At 44.9% G+C, this 13,080-nt stretch overlaps 1 long non-coding RNA gene across 1 annotated transcript; it reads right to left on the bottom strand.

Moving 5' to 3' along the window:
* Positions 1-1,390: 1,390 nt before the first annotated feature.
* On the bottom strand, positions 1,391-12,627 carry LOC109306334. The gene is made up of 3 exons (XR_002099948.1): positions 12,617-12,627; positions 9,057-9,066; positions 1,391-1,522 (listed from the first exon to the last, which is right to left on the bottom strand). It is a non-coding gene; the product is annotated as an uncharacterized LOC109306334 (long non-coding RNA).
* Between the last annotated feature and the right edge of the window lie 453 nt (positions 12,628-13,080).

Raw genomic sequence — 13,080 nt, 5'->3', positions numbered from 1 at the left:
TAGCTTTTACTGCACTTTGTGTAGTTGGGGGGTGGTGCAAAAATAGACACAGTACTCCAGATGTGGCCTCACCAGTGCTGAATAGAGGGCAATAATCACTTCCCTTGACCTGCTGGCAACACTTCTACCAATGCAGCCTAGTATGGCATTGGCCCTCTTTGCAACACGGGCACACTGTTGGTTCATACTCAGCTTATTGTCCACTGTAACCCCCAGGTCCTTCTCTGCAGAGCTACTGCCCAGCCAGTCAGCTCCAGCCTGTCCTGGTGCATGGGATTGATCTGTCCTAAGTACAGGGCTTTGCACTTGTCCTTGTTGAACCTCATCATATTCTTTTTGACCCAATCACTGGAGGGTAGGGCTAGGATTCAGAGGGACCTAGACAAATTGGACGATTCATAGAAACATTTATGAATCTATGAATCGTCCAGTTTGTCTAGGTCCTTCTGAATCTAGCCCTACCCTCCAGTGTATCTATTACTCCCCCCAGCTTGGTGTCATTTCCAAACTTGCTGAAGGTGCACTTTATGCCATCTTCCAGGTTGTTGATGAAGATGTTGAACAAAATTGTCCCCAGGAGCAACTCCTGGGGCACTCCACTTGATACCAGCTGCCAACCAGACATTAAACCATTGATTACTACCCTCTGACTCCAATACTTCAGCCAGTTTTCTATCCACCTTGCAGCCCATTCATGCAGCCTGTACCTCCATAGCTTGCCTGCGAAAATGTTGTGGGTGACTGTATTAAAAGCCTTGCTAAAAATCAAGTTGTACCACATCCACTTGTCTCCCCACATCCACAGAGTCAGTCACTTCATCATAAAAGGCAATCAGGTTGGTCAGGCATGACTCTCCCCTCGTGAATCCACACTGACTGCTCCTAATCACCTTCTTCTCCTGCAACTGCTTAGAAATGGATTCCTTGAGGATCTGCTCCATGATTTTTCCAGGGACTGAGGTGAGGCTCAGTGGTCTATAGTCCCCTGGATCCTCCTTTTTCTCTTTCTTAAATATGGGCACTATGAATGCCCTTTTCCAATTCTCCTGGATCTCTCCTGATCACCATGAGTTTTCAAAGATGATGGCCAGTAGCTCTGAACTCAGATCAGCCAACTCCCTCAGCGCCCTTGGGTGCATCCCATCCGGCCCCATGGTCTTGTATATGTCCTGCTTTTCTAAATAGTCCCTAACCAGTTCTGTTGCCACTGCTGGCCGCTCACCTCTTCCCCAAACTGTGTTGCCTGGTGCAGTCTGGGAACTGACCTTGCCTGTGAAGACTGAGGTGAAAAAGGCACTGAGCACTTCAGCCTTTTCCACATCCTCTGTCACTAGGCTGCCTCCCCCATTCAGTGAGAGACCCACACTTTCCTGATTCTCCTCTTGCTACCGACATACTTGTTCTCCTTCACGTCCCTTGCTAGCTGCAACTCCAATTGTACTCTGGCCTTCCTAACTTCATCCCTGCATGTCCGAGCCATGCTCTTATATTCTCCCCTAGTTGTTTGTTCAAGTTTCCACTTCTTATAAGCTTCCTTTTTGTGATTTAGTTTACTGGAGAGTTCCCTGCACATCAGGATGGTTTGTTCCTGCACTCTCTTCTTCTCACAAAGAAGTAAGGCATCTTTGAAGTACAGCCAGGCCACCTGGACTCTTTTTCCCCTCAAACTGGCTTCCCAGGGTATCCTGCCCATGAGTTCCCTGAGTGAGTTGAGATCTGCTTTTCTGAAGTCCAGGGTCCTTGCTCTGCTGCTCTCCATCCTTCCTCCCCTCAGGATCCTGAATTCAATCGTCTCATGGTCACTTGGCAAAGTTGCTATGTACTACCATATTTCCTCACCAATTCTCCCTGATTGTGAGCAGCAGGTCAAGAAGAGCACAGCCCCTAGTTGGCCACTCCAGCAGTAGCACCAGGAAGTTGTCCCCAGCACTCTCCAAAAACTTCTTGGATTGCCTGCACACTGCTGTATTGCCTTCCCAGAAGATGTCAGGATGACTGAAGTCCCCCATGACAACCAGGGCCTGCTAGTTGTTTGAAGAAAGCCTCATCCACCACTTCCTCCAGGTCTGGTGGTCTATAGCAGACCCCCACCACAACATCACCCTTGTTGCTCTCCCCCTGACCTTAACCCAGAGACTCTCAACAGACCTGTCTCCTGATTAATACTGGAGCTCTAAGCCATCATACGGCTCTTTTACATAAAGTGTAAATCCTCCTCTTTTCCCCTGCCTGTCTTGCCTGAACAGCTTGTCCCCATCCATGACAGTGCTCCAGTCACGTGAGCTCCCACCACGTCTGTTATTCCAACCACATCATAGTGTTGGGACTGGGCAAGAGCTTCCAGTTCTTCCTGCTTGTTTCCCAGGCTTCGTGCATTTGTGTACAGGAACCTGAGGTAACTAGTGGATTGCCCTGATTTCTCAGGAAGTATGAGAGCACCTCCCCTGTTGTCGTCTCCTACTTGGAAGTGGAAAGTGGGTGAGCTGGAGGAAGCACATCAGGTCTTTGGTCACCACCCCACAGTGAACCTAGTTTTAAACCCTCATCACTAGGTTAGCGAGCCTCTCTGCAAAGATGGTTTTCCCTCCCTTCAGCAGATGGATCCCAGCAATTCTTTCTGGAACAACATCTCATGGTTGAAGAAGGCAAAGCCCTGCTGGTGACACCACCTGCGCATCCTAGTGTTGATCAGCAGGATGAACCCACTCCTACCTGGGCCTTTTCCCTTGCCCAGAAGGATCAAAGGGAACAAAACCTGATCCCCAAACCCCTTCCTCCTGGCACCCAGAGCTCTGTAGTCACTCTTGATCTGCTCAGGGTCTCCCCTGGCACTATCATTGGTGCCCACATGGATGAGCAGCATGGAGTAGTAGTCAGAGGGCTGGATGAGTCTCAATAATCCCTCCATGGCATCTCAGAACTGGGCTCCAGGCAAGCAGCAGACTTCCCAAGACAACAGGCCAGGTCAGCAGATGGCTCCCTCTGTCCCCTGCAGAAGGGAGTCTCCAAATACCACCACCCATTGCTTCTTCTTGGTGGCGGTTGTCTTCCCACCTTGGGGTGGCCTGGCCTGTCCTCCTCCACCAATGGAACATGCTCCTCCCTCTCTGCTGCTAGGGCTGCATATCTTTTCTCCAGACCAACCACTGAAGGTGGAGATGAAGATTTCTGCTTGCTACCACAGGTCACGTGCTTCCAACTTCCACCCTCCTGGCAGTTTAGGTCATCTCTCTTCTCTGGTGCTACCTCTGGTAATTTTTCCTCCACAGGACTGCAGGTCTCCTTCAGCATCAGATCAATGAACTCCTCATGGTGGTAGATGCTTTGGAGCCTTGCCACCTCCTCCTGTAGCCATCTGCTGACCTGGCCTGAGAGACGCGACCAGGAGGCACTGCTTACACCACAGGCACCCCCTGCACCAGCACTGGAAGAAACCTGTAAGCCGCAGTCCCCGCAGTGCCAATCCCAGATCTGGGTGGAAACCTCAATGGTGAGAGGTCCTGCCTGGACAGACACCTCACAGGTGCAAGCAGAGACAGTGGCAGTGGCTCTGGTATTGTGTCATCCTCCAGTCATTTACCTGGGTGTCTTCATCTGCCTTCTCTCTCTTACTTCTGTTCTTCCAAGCACACCTTCCCTAATGAACCTGCTTGGAAGCTGGCCTGATAACTGCTCTCTGGCCCCCAAGGGTTCCTTTTTTCCTGCTTCCTCACATGATGCTGAAAGGGGCTCTCTTCAAAAGGGGGTAGCAAACTGACCTGAAAATTCATCTGCAAACTACTTTCTCTGTTTGCATCCTCTGGTTGCCCAGGGAGTCTCCTTTTATACCCTGCTGGGCCTGGACTAGTTTGCCTGCTCATTTGGCCTTCTCTCAGGCACAGGCAGCAATCACTCAGCAATCACTCAGCTAGCAACATTCCCAGCTTCTCAGAGCACATGCCTCAAACACACACAGCCTACCAGACAAACACTCAGCAAGCCAAAGGCACAGGTAGCCCTGGATCACTGATCTTCCCTGGGCAGGAACTGGTGCCTGGCTACTTCCTTTTGCTCCCAGCAAATTGCCTGCAAGCTGCTTAACCTGTTTTCAGCCCCTGTTTTCTGGACTTTGTGAGGAGTAGCTTAATGAGGTAGGGTTTACTGGTCAAATCCAGACTAGGACATGAGCATCAGCAACAAGATGTAAGCAGAATGTAGGGGCTTACATCCAAAACTTTGACCCTAAAAATTACCAGCTAAACTGCTGCCTGATTCTGGAAATCCCTAAACATATTAACCACTTTATGTTTTGATCTTCTGTTTTTGTTCACATACCAAGCAATGAGTTGGTCTCATGAAGCTGAGTAGTTCAGACCCTAGCTCTGACTTGAGGCTAAATTAGAAACTAGGCTCTCCCTCTGCCTAAGTCACTGAAAAACCTTGATCCAATTTGTGTTCTTGGAACACACCACATGCACCGATAGGCTTTTCACGGGGTAGTGTGATGACCAACAGGTTCATTTTATAGACTTCACTAGTGCTCCCTGGGCATTAGAGCATCCTCTTCCTGCACCCTGACTCCCCTCCCTCCCAACACATACAAAGTGAAACACTTGGATTCAGCTCCCTCCTTTAAAGATGATTCACACCAACATCTCTGAACTTGCAGTATAACTAGAAAGTTGAAGACTGGTCTGTCTTCAACCAGAGGTGTGTGCCTGATTATTCCATTTTTTTTCTGTTAAAATTGTACCACCACACAGAAGATAATTCGAGAATAAATGGGCCAGAAAGACAACATAAAAGCAGGCACAACTGTCTTCTACTAGTTAAGGCACTGATCTGGAAAGGGTTGATTGGGACTGGAATCTCAGCAGCTCTTTAAACATTTTACATGAGAGACATTGATAAAATACAGGTGCTAAACCTGTTTTTTTGTTGTTGTTCTCATTTAGGTCTACACATTTACACATGATCATCTACTTACTTTAACTAGGCAATGACTCATGCATACAGCAGCCAACCCAGATGGCCCCTAGCAGAAAATTGCTTCCAGGGTTAGGTCCCCATATAATTTTTACAACTTAAAGACTGAAGCATATTACTGCTTCTTTTGCAGTATATAGTAGTTGGCACCAGTCTGACTGCTACTTGTGCCATGTTCTCAGCTCAGAAACAGCTAGTTCTGCATTCTCTTTCAATTCTTGAAACTATCGCTGCTATCATGATTCTCCCCAAAAGAGACAGAACAGTGAGGAGTTGCCAAATTTCCTGTTCTGCTCAAGGGATGACATAGGATTCAGTTAGGTGAGTTAATAGGCAGATAATTGCTGAAGCGCACAGTGGGCTCCATTAAAAGATGATCCTTACTCTGATATATCTGTCTCCCATTCCAGCAGGTCAGATATCATTGTGTGGCATCATTTTATGCTTTCCAAATAGTTTGTAATTGATTTAGCTTCTTGATCATCTGAATTTGCTTTTGGAATAGAGTTCATACCCTCAGGGTAAGTCGGGCATTTGGTCATTCCCCAAAATAGCAAACAACTGTCTCATTGAACCTTTATGCATCAAGCCACATCTATGGGGTTCATCTCTTGCATTGCTCACCACCCTGATATCAGCACAGTATCTGCTCCCCATAGCTCTTCAATTTTTGATTTATCTGGTCAGCCGCATTCATTTTTTCCACCAGGAGAGAATTGAGCTTCTGCCACTTAAGCATGTGTCTAACTTTAAGTACATGAGGAATTCTACTGATTCAGTGATGCCAAATCATTTGCTTAATTCCAAATTATGAATGATATTTATTATATTTTATTAGTGTCTGGACAGCTAATATGACACCTTGTCCTCTTCATGGTAGATTCTGTACACAGGGGATGTGTCTACATGTGCAGTCAATGGGCCTGAATGTTACTGTACAGTAAATGTGAGTACATTAAGCTTTGGCTGGGAACACATCTACATGTGCGCTCATCAGGAGCAAATTTGCTCCCAATGGGAGAAATTCAGTACAGGGCTACATCTACCCTGCTCTGCCCCCCTACAATAGCCAGGGGTAGCTCCAGGCTCTCTCGGGTGCCAGTGCTAGGCAGGAAGGGGGCATGGTGATCAGGCCTGGACTCCAAGGGGTGACAGGGAGCTGTCTGACCTCAAGAGAATTTTCCTTCTGGCTCTGTGACCCAATTTGCATGGGGCAGTGGGCAGGGGGCAAGAGGCAGGGACCTATCCTATCTCAGAGGCAGCTGCCTGCCAGCCCCATGTCCCAATCTGCACCAGGCAGGGGGCAGGGAACATGACAGATGTCCAGATCTGACATTGCAGATCAGAGTGTGGGGCTAGGAAGCTGCCTGGGAGATGGGACAGGTCACCTGCCCCCTACTGCCTGGGCTGACCAGGAGCAATTTTCTCCCAGGAAGCTGTCTGCATGTATGCTTCAGCACATTAACTAATACGCCATTTTTTTAGTACCTGCATGTATTGGTTCTAGCAAATGGCACATTAGAGTAATTTAATGCACAATAATTGCTGTGCACATGTAGATGCTGATGCTTTATTGTGCATTATTAGACCAGTCTAATGTGAAGTAAAGCATCTTGTGTAGACACATCCAGTAAGAAGCAGTGTTTGCTTGGAAGAATATATGATCAAAATGGGCACAAGAAAGAAAGGTGAAAAGATATGCCCCAGGTCAGTGACAAAGCTGGAGGCACACCCCAAATTTGCTCTATGCCATACCCATGTCCTGTTCAGACTTCACCACATTGGTGGTTCTGCAATATTCACTGAAGTGCTTTGGTGGATCTGGGCCTTGGTGGTGACTGTACACAAATGTAGTAAATCATCAAATCCCTATGGCGCCATTATGATGATGTTCATAACTAGGTTTTGAAGCACCCCCACACCTTGCCTGCTGAACTTGTATTCCTTTGCTAATCCATCATTTCTTCCAAGTGCCCAAGTCCTCTTGCATATTGTTTACATTCCTATGTGTTCTTTAAACAATTTGTTTGCATTTTTCAGACCAACAGCTCAGTAAAAATCATTTAAAATGATGTCAAAATGAACATTATACCCATGCTAATGAGACTTTAAAGTTTAATGCTAGCAGAGTGGTACTCAATATAAATAGATTCATCCTCAGAGATGTGAAACATCGGTATTATTGCTGTATATATATTAGCTTACAGCTCTGCATGCATGCAAATAGTCTCAACTCTACCAGAATTTATGACGTGAATCAAGGGAAAACTTAAATACTATAAGTGACAGCTGAAATACCAATAGTTGATTAAATTGGAAACCACTTCTGACCAATCTTATAATTTACAAACCTATTCCATCTTGCCTGTCCCCCTGAAAAAAACATTAACATGCCTACTTTTTCATGTGCCATCAACTTAGCCTTATAATTAATAGATGCTCATGTGCTTGCTGTTACTCTGTTCACCCATTGCATTCAACCCCATCCTCCTCGGACTAGTTGTTCACCTGCTCCACTTTATCATAAGCCTAGTTGTTGATTTCTGGGGACAAGGATTATCTGAGCTATATTCTTACATACAACTCTTAATAAAATAGGGTTTCATAATCCTTGATTGTAGCCTTTAGATATTGTTACAAAAGTGTAACAATGTAATATGTAGTATGTAATAATATGAAGTAGATACGTTCTGGACATGTCTACACATTCATTAACATGCAGTAGTTACTGTGCATTTAGTTTAATACTTGCTTAATGACGTACTAACTAAATGCACAGTAATCACAATTACTGGGCAGTAGCATCAGTGCATGGGTGTTTTGTGATGCTTACTGTGCAGTAGCCAAATAACATTGTGCAGTAGCATATTCGCATGGTTTTTGACTGGCACACTATTGCTCAGTGTTATTAGGCTACTGCACAGTAAGCATCTCCTGTAGACGTGCCCTCTAAGTAGTTTGGAGTTTTGTCCTTATTCAGACTTACTGTTTCTGTACAGAATCAGGCCTCAGAGGGCTCCTTCACAAGACTTCCTGCACTAATGTTCCAAATTTATATGGATCAAGCAATACATGACTATCAACAAAGAGTTTAAAAATAAGGTAAAAAAGGTGCCTAAGGCTTATGAAACCTCTAAAGATTCTACAAGAGTTTAGGGGAACTTTCAGCATGTTTTTTGTCTAAATTGGTTTTTCCCTTTTCAACACAAAGGCTATTATAGAGGAAGTTGACTGGTGTCCATCAGTCTCACTGGGGAACCTATAGTTTTTATTTTCCTTCAGTTTCAGTGGAAGTTTCTCACAGTGCACACTGCCCTGTTTGTAAAAAATAAAGTAACATCAATGGACTTGCCTCCCCATTCTATGTGCATTCCCAACTGTTCCTTTAATGGGATAGCGCTTTCAGATCAAGAATACATAGGGAACTGGTGGGCACCAGAAGCAGGAGTAACAGCACATTTTAATAGTAGGATCCAAAGCAGAAAATAAAACTCTCAGGACCACATCCAACAGGGAAAGCAGAGCTAAGGGCCAATTAAAAATTATGGATTACTTGAAGAATGCCAAAACGATCTAGCTGCCTATGCTCTAGAGTTCCCTGCTTTAGAGTTTTAAGTTTATTGGATTAACCTTCTGTAAAACACAAATGTATTATGAGTTCCACTTCTATGCATGAGATTTTTCCCAGGTCTCATATGGAGGCTTTGGAAAATCTGAGGGTTTCATCTAATTCACTTGTGTCCTACTCAGTGCTATAACCTTAGTCTAGGACAGCATCGTCCAGTAGATTTACACCTAACAGGGATTTTGCCTACACTAGAAGACTCCTTTCCAGCTATGTACAACCAGAATCCAGCCAACTAGTCTAAATGGGGAAGTGTTTTGACTAGGGTGGCCATTAGGGTTTTGTGAGGCTTTGGACTGTGCTTTGGATCCGGAGAAGATTCAATTGCTTCGGACACCAAAACAACATGTCTGGATTGAAGTGCTGACTTCCTTAGGCTTTCTGAAGTGGGTCAGAGCTTCCGAACAACTTTGGAAAAGCTTCAGGGCTGCTTTGGAGATCCGGCCATAGGGTATAATGGGGAAACAATGAAATATCTATAACGTTGTTGTTTTGTGTCTGATTTCGATGAAACTGCAGGGGTGGTAGTATCTGCTGAGAGCATGAAGCCTGCCAAGATTCAAGAAGATCAGTGTAGGAGTTTGGGAGAAACTGCACCACAAATTATTGAAAGCAAAACTCGTGTCACATGTCTGTGTTATGCCACAGGGAGTCAAAACTGCAGGGGTGGTGGCCCCTGCGGAGGCCACAATGCCTGCCAAGTTTCAAGGAGATAAGTGCAGGGGTCTGGGGGAAACTGCACCTCAAGATGTGGACAAGCAAAACTCCTGACATGGGTGACACTGTGAGTGTGAGTGAAAACTGCAGGCCTGCTAGCCCCTGCTGAGGCCACAAAGCCTGCCAGCTGTCAAGGAGATAGGTGCAGGGGGCTTCTGGGTTCTGGGGCCCTGCACCTCTAGTTGCTGACAGGCAAAACTTGTGACATGAGTGGTTGTGCAACTGTCTTGTGGAGTGGGGGGACTACTGCAGACCTGGCTGCTAAGCTACTGTGTTAACAGTTACCAGTTAATCGTGATTCACTCAGGGACCAGCTCAATACACAGTAGCTAGCTAATGTTAATGAGTTAATTAGCAAGGATTAACACCTACAAAACCACAGGCTAAGGAGAGGAAATAATCAATACAATCAACTGCCCCAAGACAGAGACAGTCAGTTGAACAAGCACCCATGTCATGAGTTTTGTCTGTCAGCAGCTAGGGGTGCAGGGCCCCAGAACCCGGAAGCCCGGCTGGGGCTGTCGACTTACTGCTGGCTGGGGCTGTTGACTATAAATCCCAGAGGCACCTGGAAGCAGGTCCTGCCTGTGCTTGGAAGCAGGAAGAGTCCTGCTGCTGTGAGTTTGGACTGCAAATCCCAGAGACCTTGTGGAGAGCAGGAAGAGGAAGTGAACTCCCAGCCTGTGCTGGGTACCAACCAGAGAGCCATGTTCTAGCACCCTCTGGCTTCTGGTTTGATCCACTGCAGGCATGTGGCTGCATTTCCTGAATGAAAAGTAATGTGTGTCCAGTTGTTTCTCAGTTTAATGTCTTCATTTTAGACTAACCTGCAAAGACTGAATCAGTTCAGCCTCAGGCCTTTTGACTGTCTGAATTTAGCCTTGCAGCCCTGTACTCTACTTTATGGAGGAGAGTAGCTGCAGACACAGTAAAGCAATACAGGAAACAAACTGCCAGCTGTTATAGGAAGGCTAATAACAACTTAACTGAAACCAATGTGAACACACTTTTCTTTCCTCCTTCCCATAAGAGTTTTGGAGCTGGAGTACTCTAAACAAAGAAGAGGACTGTCTCACACTATTGAGAATCTGAAATGGGACTCTTCAGTGAACTGATAACATAGTGGAAATTAAGGTGGGGTTTTACCTTACAAGAAACAAGAAGGTGTCATTAGGAACTTTTGCAAACTTTGCTTCCTTCTGTGACTTGCTGGAGTTCTCAGCAAAGGATGCTCAAGGGCAGAAATATGATAATTACTAACACTGGAAATGACACTATAGGGCAAGACTACGCTTTCCCCTATCTAGGCTTGGCGTTATGTAGGTCATAATTATGGCCACATGGCAGCATTGGCAGCCCTACTTAGCCTTACATGGAAGAACTCCATTAGTGCTGGGATGCTTAGATGTATTCACTGTTGTGCTGTAGAAGTAGGGCAGAGTGGCAGTTCCAATTGCTACACATACTGGTTGGGACAGAAATGACACAAACAGGTATAAATGAGCCAGGGAAACTGGCTCAAAGCTGTAACACAACATAAACTCAGTGCACATAAATCACTTTCAAAATGGCTGAAACTGGTTTAAAATAAGCCTGGTTGGATGCAGTATCAGACTTCACTGATTTAAGTTAATTCAGTTTATTGAACTCTTGTCCCCAGTCCCCTCCAGATTCCAGTTAACTCACAGAACCCCAACACCCCAGGATACTTTGCACCTGCCCTGCATCCCCACCCTCACAAGGTGGGTGGGTTAGCCTTGGAACAAGCTATCTGCTACAGCCAAGCAGAGATGTGTGCTCAAGTGCCCCCTGGCTTCTGGTCTGGGCCAGTGCAGGCAAGTGACTATATTTCCAGAATCAAAAGTGAATGTCTGTTTGCATACTTACTGGGTCAATCTCTGCAGTTAGTTTTACTAACCTGTGAAGATTGAATCAATTCAGCCTCAGGTTTGTTGACTGTCTGTTGTTAGCCACTAAGGTCAAGTCAGTCCTGTTCAGTACCAATCCTCAGCATTCAATTTAAAGCCAGACATATCTACCTTTTGAGTCTGGCCTCTTACTCAAATAGCTGGGACCAGTAAGAACATGTATATTGTCTTCTGTAGCTTAGAAGCAAGGATATTTGGGGAGTGGGCAATACCTCATGACAATATACATTTGGTCCAATAAAAGATACCACCACCCCAAAAATATCTTTACCTCTTGCATATTTCCTGGATCATCTTGGTTATATCACTGCACAATTATTTATGTAGCTCAGGTATTTGAGCACAACAAAGACACACACTGTATTATCACCACATCTGCTTGCTATATGCTACCTTAGCCTTATAGGATCTCTTACCAGCCACTAGTTTCCTGCCTTGATCTCAGAATCGTCTCTAGCACTGGGTTCGCTAACAAGCCTGCCCTTCTTACAACAGCTGAAGCCATTTCCTTGCACCACAGGGCATATTGCCACCATAGGTTTCTCTCTGAAATAGTCAAATTTAGGTGACAAGAATAGAAAATAGCAACCTCTATTAAATATTCAAGATAGTGAACAAAAAAAGACAAGTTTCAGAAAGGATGATGTAGGAGGTCCAAAAACTGTTCATTTTCTGCCTAACACCTACAGAATGCTAAAAGGGGATTTAAAAGGAAAAAAAAATTAGAAAAGTCAAAATTATCTCAGAATAACAGATGGTTTTTATATTTATTTTATATCCAAAAATTTGCTTAAGTATTAGAGATATGCAAAGCCAAAATATAAGATTGAAAAAGAAAACAATAAGATAAGAAAGGATATCTTTTAATATTTCCAGAGGGCATATGATTTACTTATTTATTTATATTTTATTCAACAAGAATTTAAAAAAAAATCACCCTTGGAAAGGAACAAGTCTTTTTTATGTCATCCAAGTCCTGATAGAAACAGTTTAAATTATCTCTGTTTGAAATAAAGCATTCCATGAATACAAGACAGCTGGGAAATTCTAGTAAAATAATAGAATTCTTTGAAAAGAGATTCTGCATAAGGGCTCCTCTGCGTCATATTGGTTGATTTGTTTTCAATAGAGTAATGAACTAACCATGGTCACAATGTATGTATTATTAAGTTTTATAGTGTTCTTATGCACTGATGCCACTGATAGACCAGTGTTTTTCTGGGGGGCGGGGGTTGTTGTTTTATTTTCATATATATATAGAGAGAGACAGAGAGAGACAGAGAGAAAGAGAAGCTTTCTGTAGTTGCTCATGACCCTAGTTCCTGCATTTCTTCAATAACTAACCCTTTTCTTCAAAAAAGGATGGCATTTTCTTCCTGACTCCTGGAGAAAACTGCTGTGCTAGGGAAGGAAAAAAATATCAGTGGACATATCTACATGAACTATTAATGCTATAAAGGCTGATTTCACAGTAAAATAATGTGCAGTAAGCCTTCCCTGGGAGCACGTCTATACATGCTCTCTTTTGGGAGCAAATCTGCTCCCAATGGAAGCAGTCTGCTATAGGGCTGCTCCAACCCTACTCTGGCCCCCTGCAGCAGCTAGAAGGAAGGCTGGGCTCCCATAGGGTTCTAGTTTGGGGGCTGTCAGGGGGCACAGGGCCAGTCCCAATGTACATAGGAGCAGGAGAGCTCTGTCTGCTTCAGTAGCAGTTGTCTCCTTGCCTCACCCTGCTACACATCAGGATGGGTCCTGATGTACAGGGGGATGGAAGACTGCTGCCACTGCAGAGCTCTCACACCCTTAAGTACATGGGGAAAAGTCCCATGCACAGCAAGGCTTCCT

The sequence above is a fragment of the Crocodylus porosus genome, unplaced genomic scaffold (genome assembly GCF_001723895.1).
Source record: "Crocodylus porosus isolate Cpor-Errol unplaced genomic scaffold, CroPor_comp1, whole genome shotgun sequence".
Classification (NCBI taxonomy): domain Eukaryota; kingdom Metazoa; phylum Chordata; order Crocodylia; family Crocodylidae; genus Crocodylus; species Crocodylus porosus.
The sequence above is the reverse complement of the archived record's forward strand: the minus strand, read 5'-3'. Positions and strand labels throughout refer to the sequence as shown.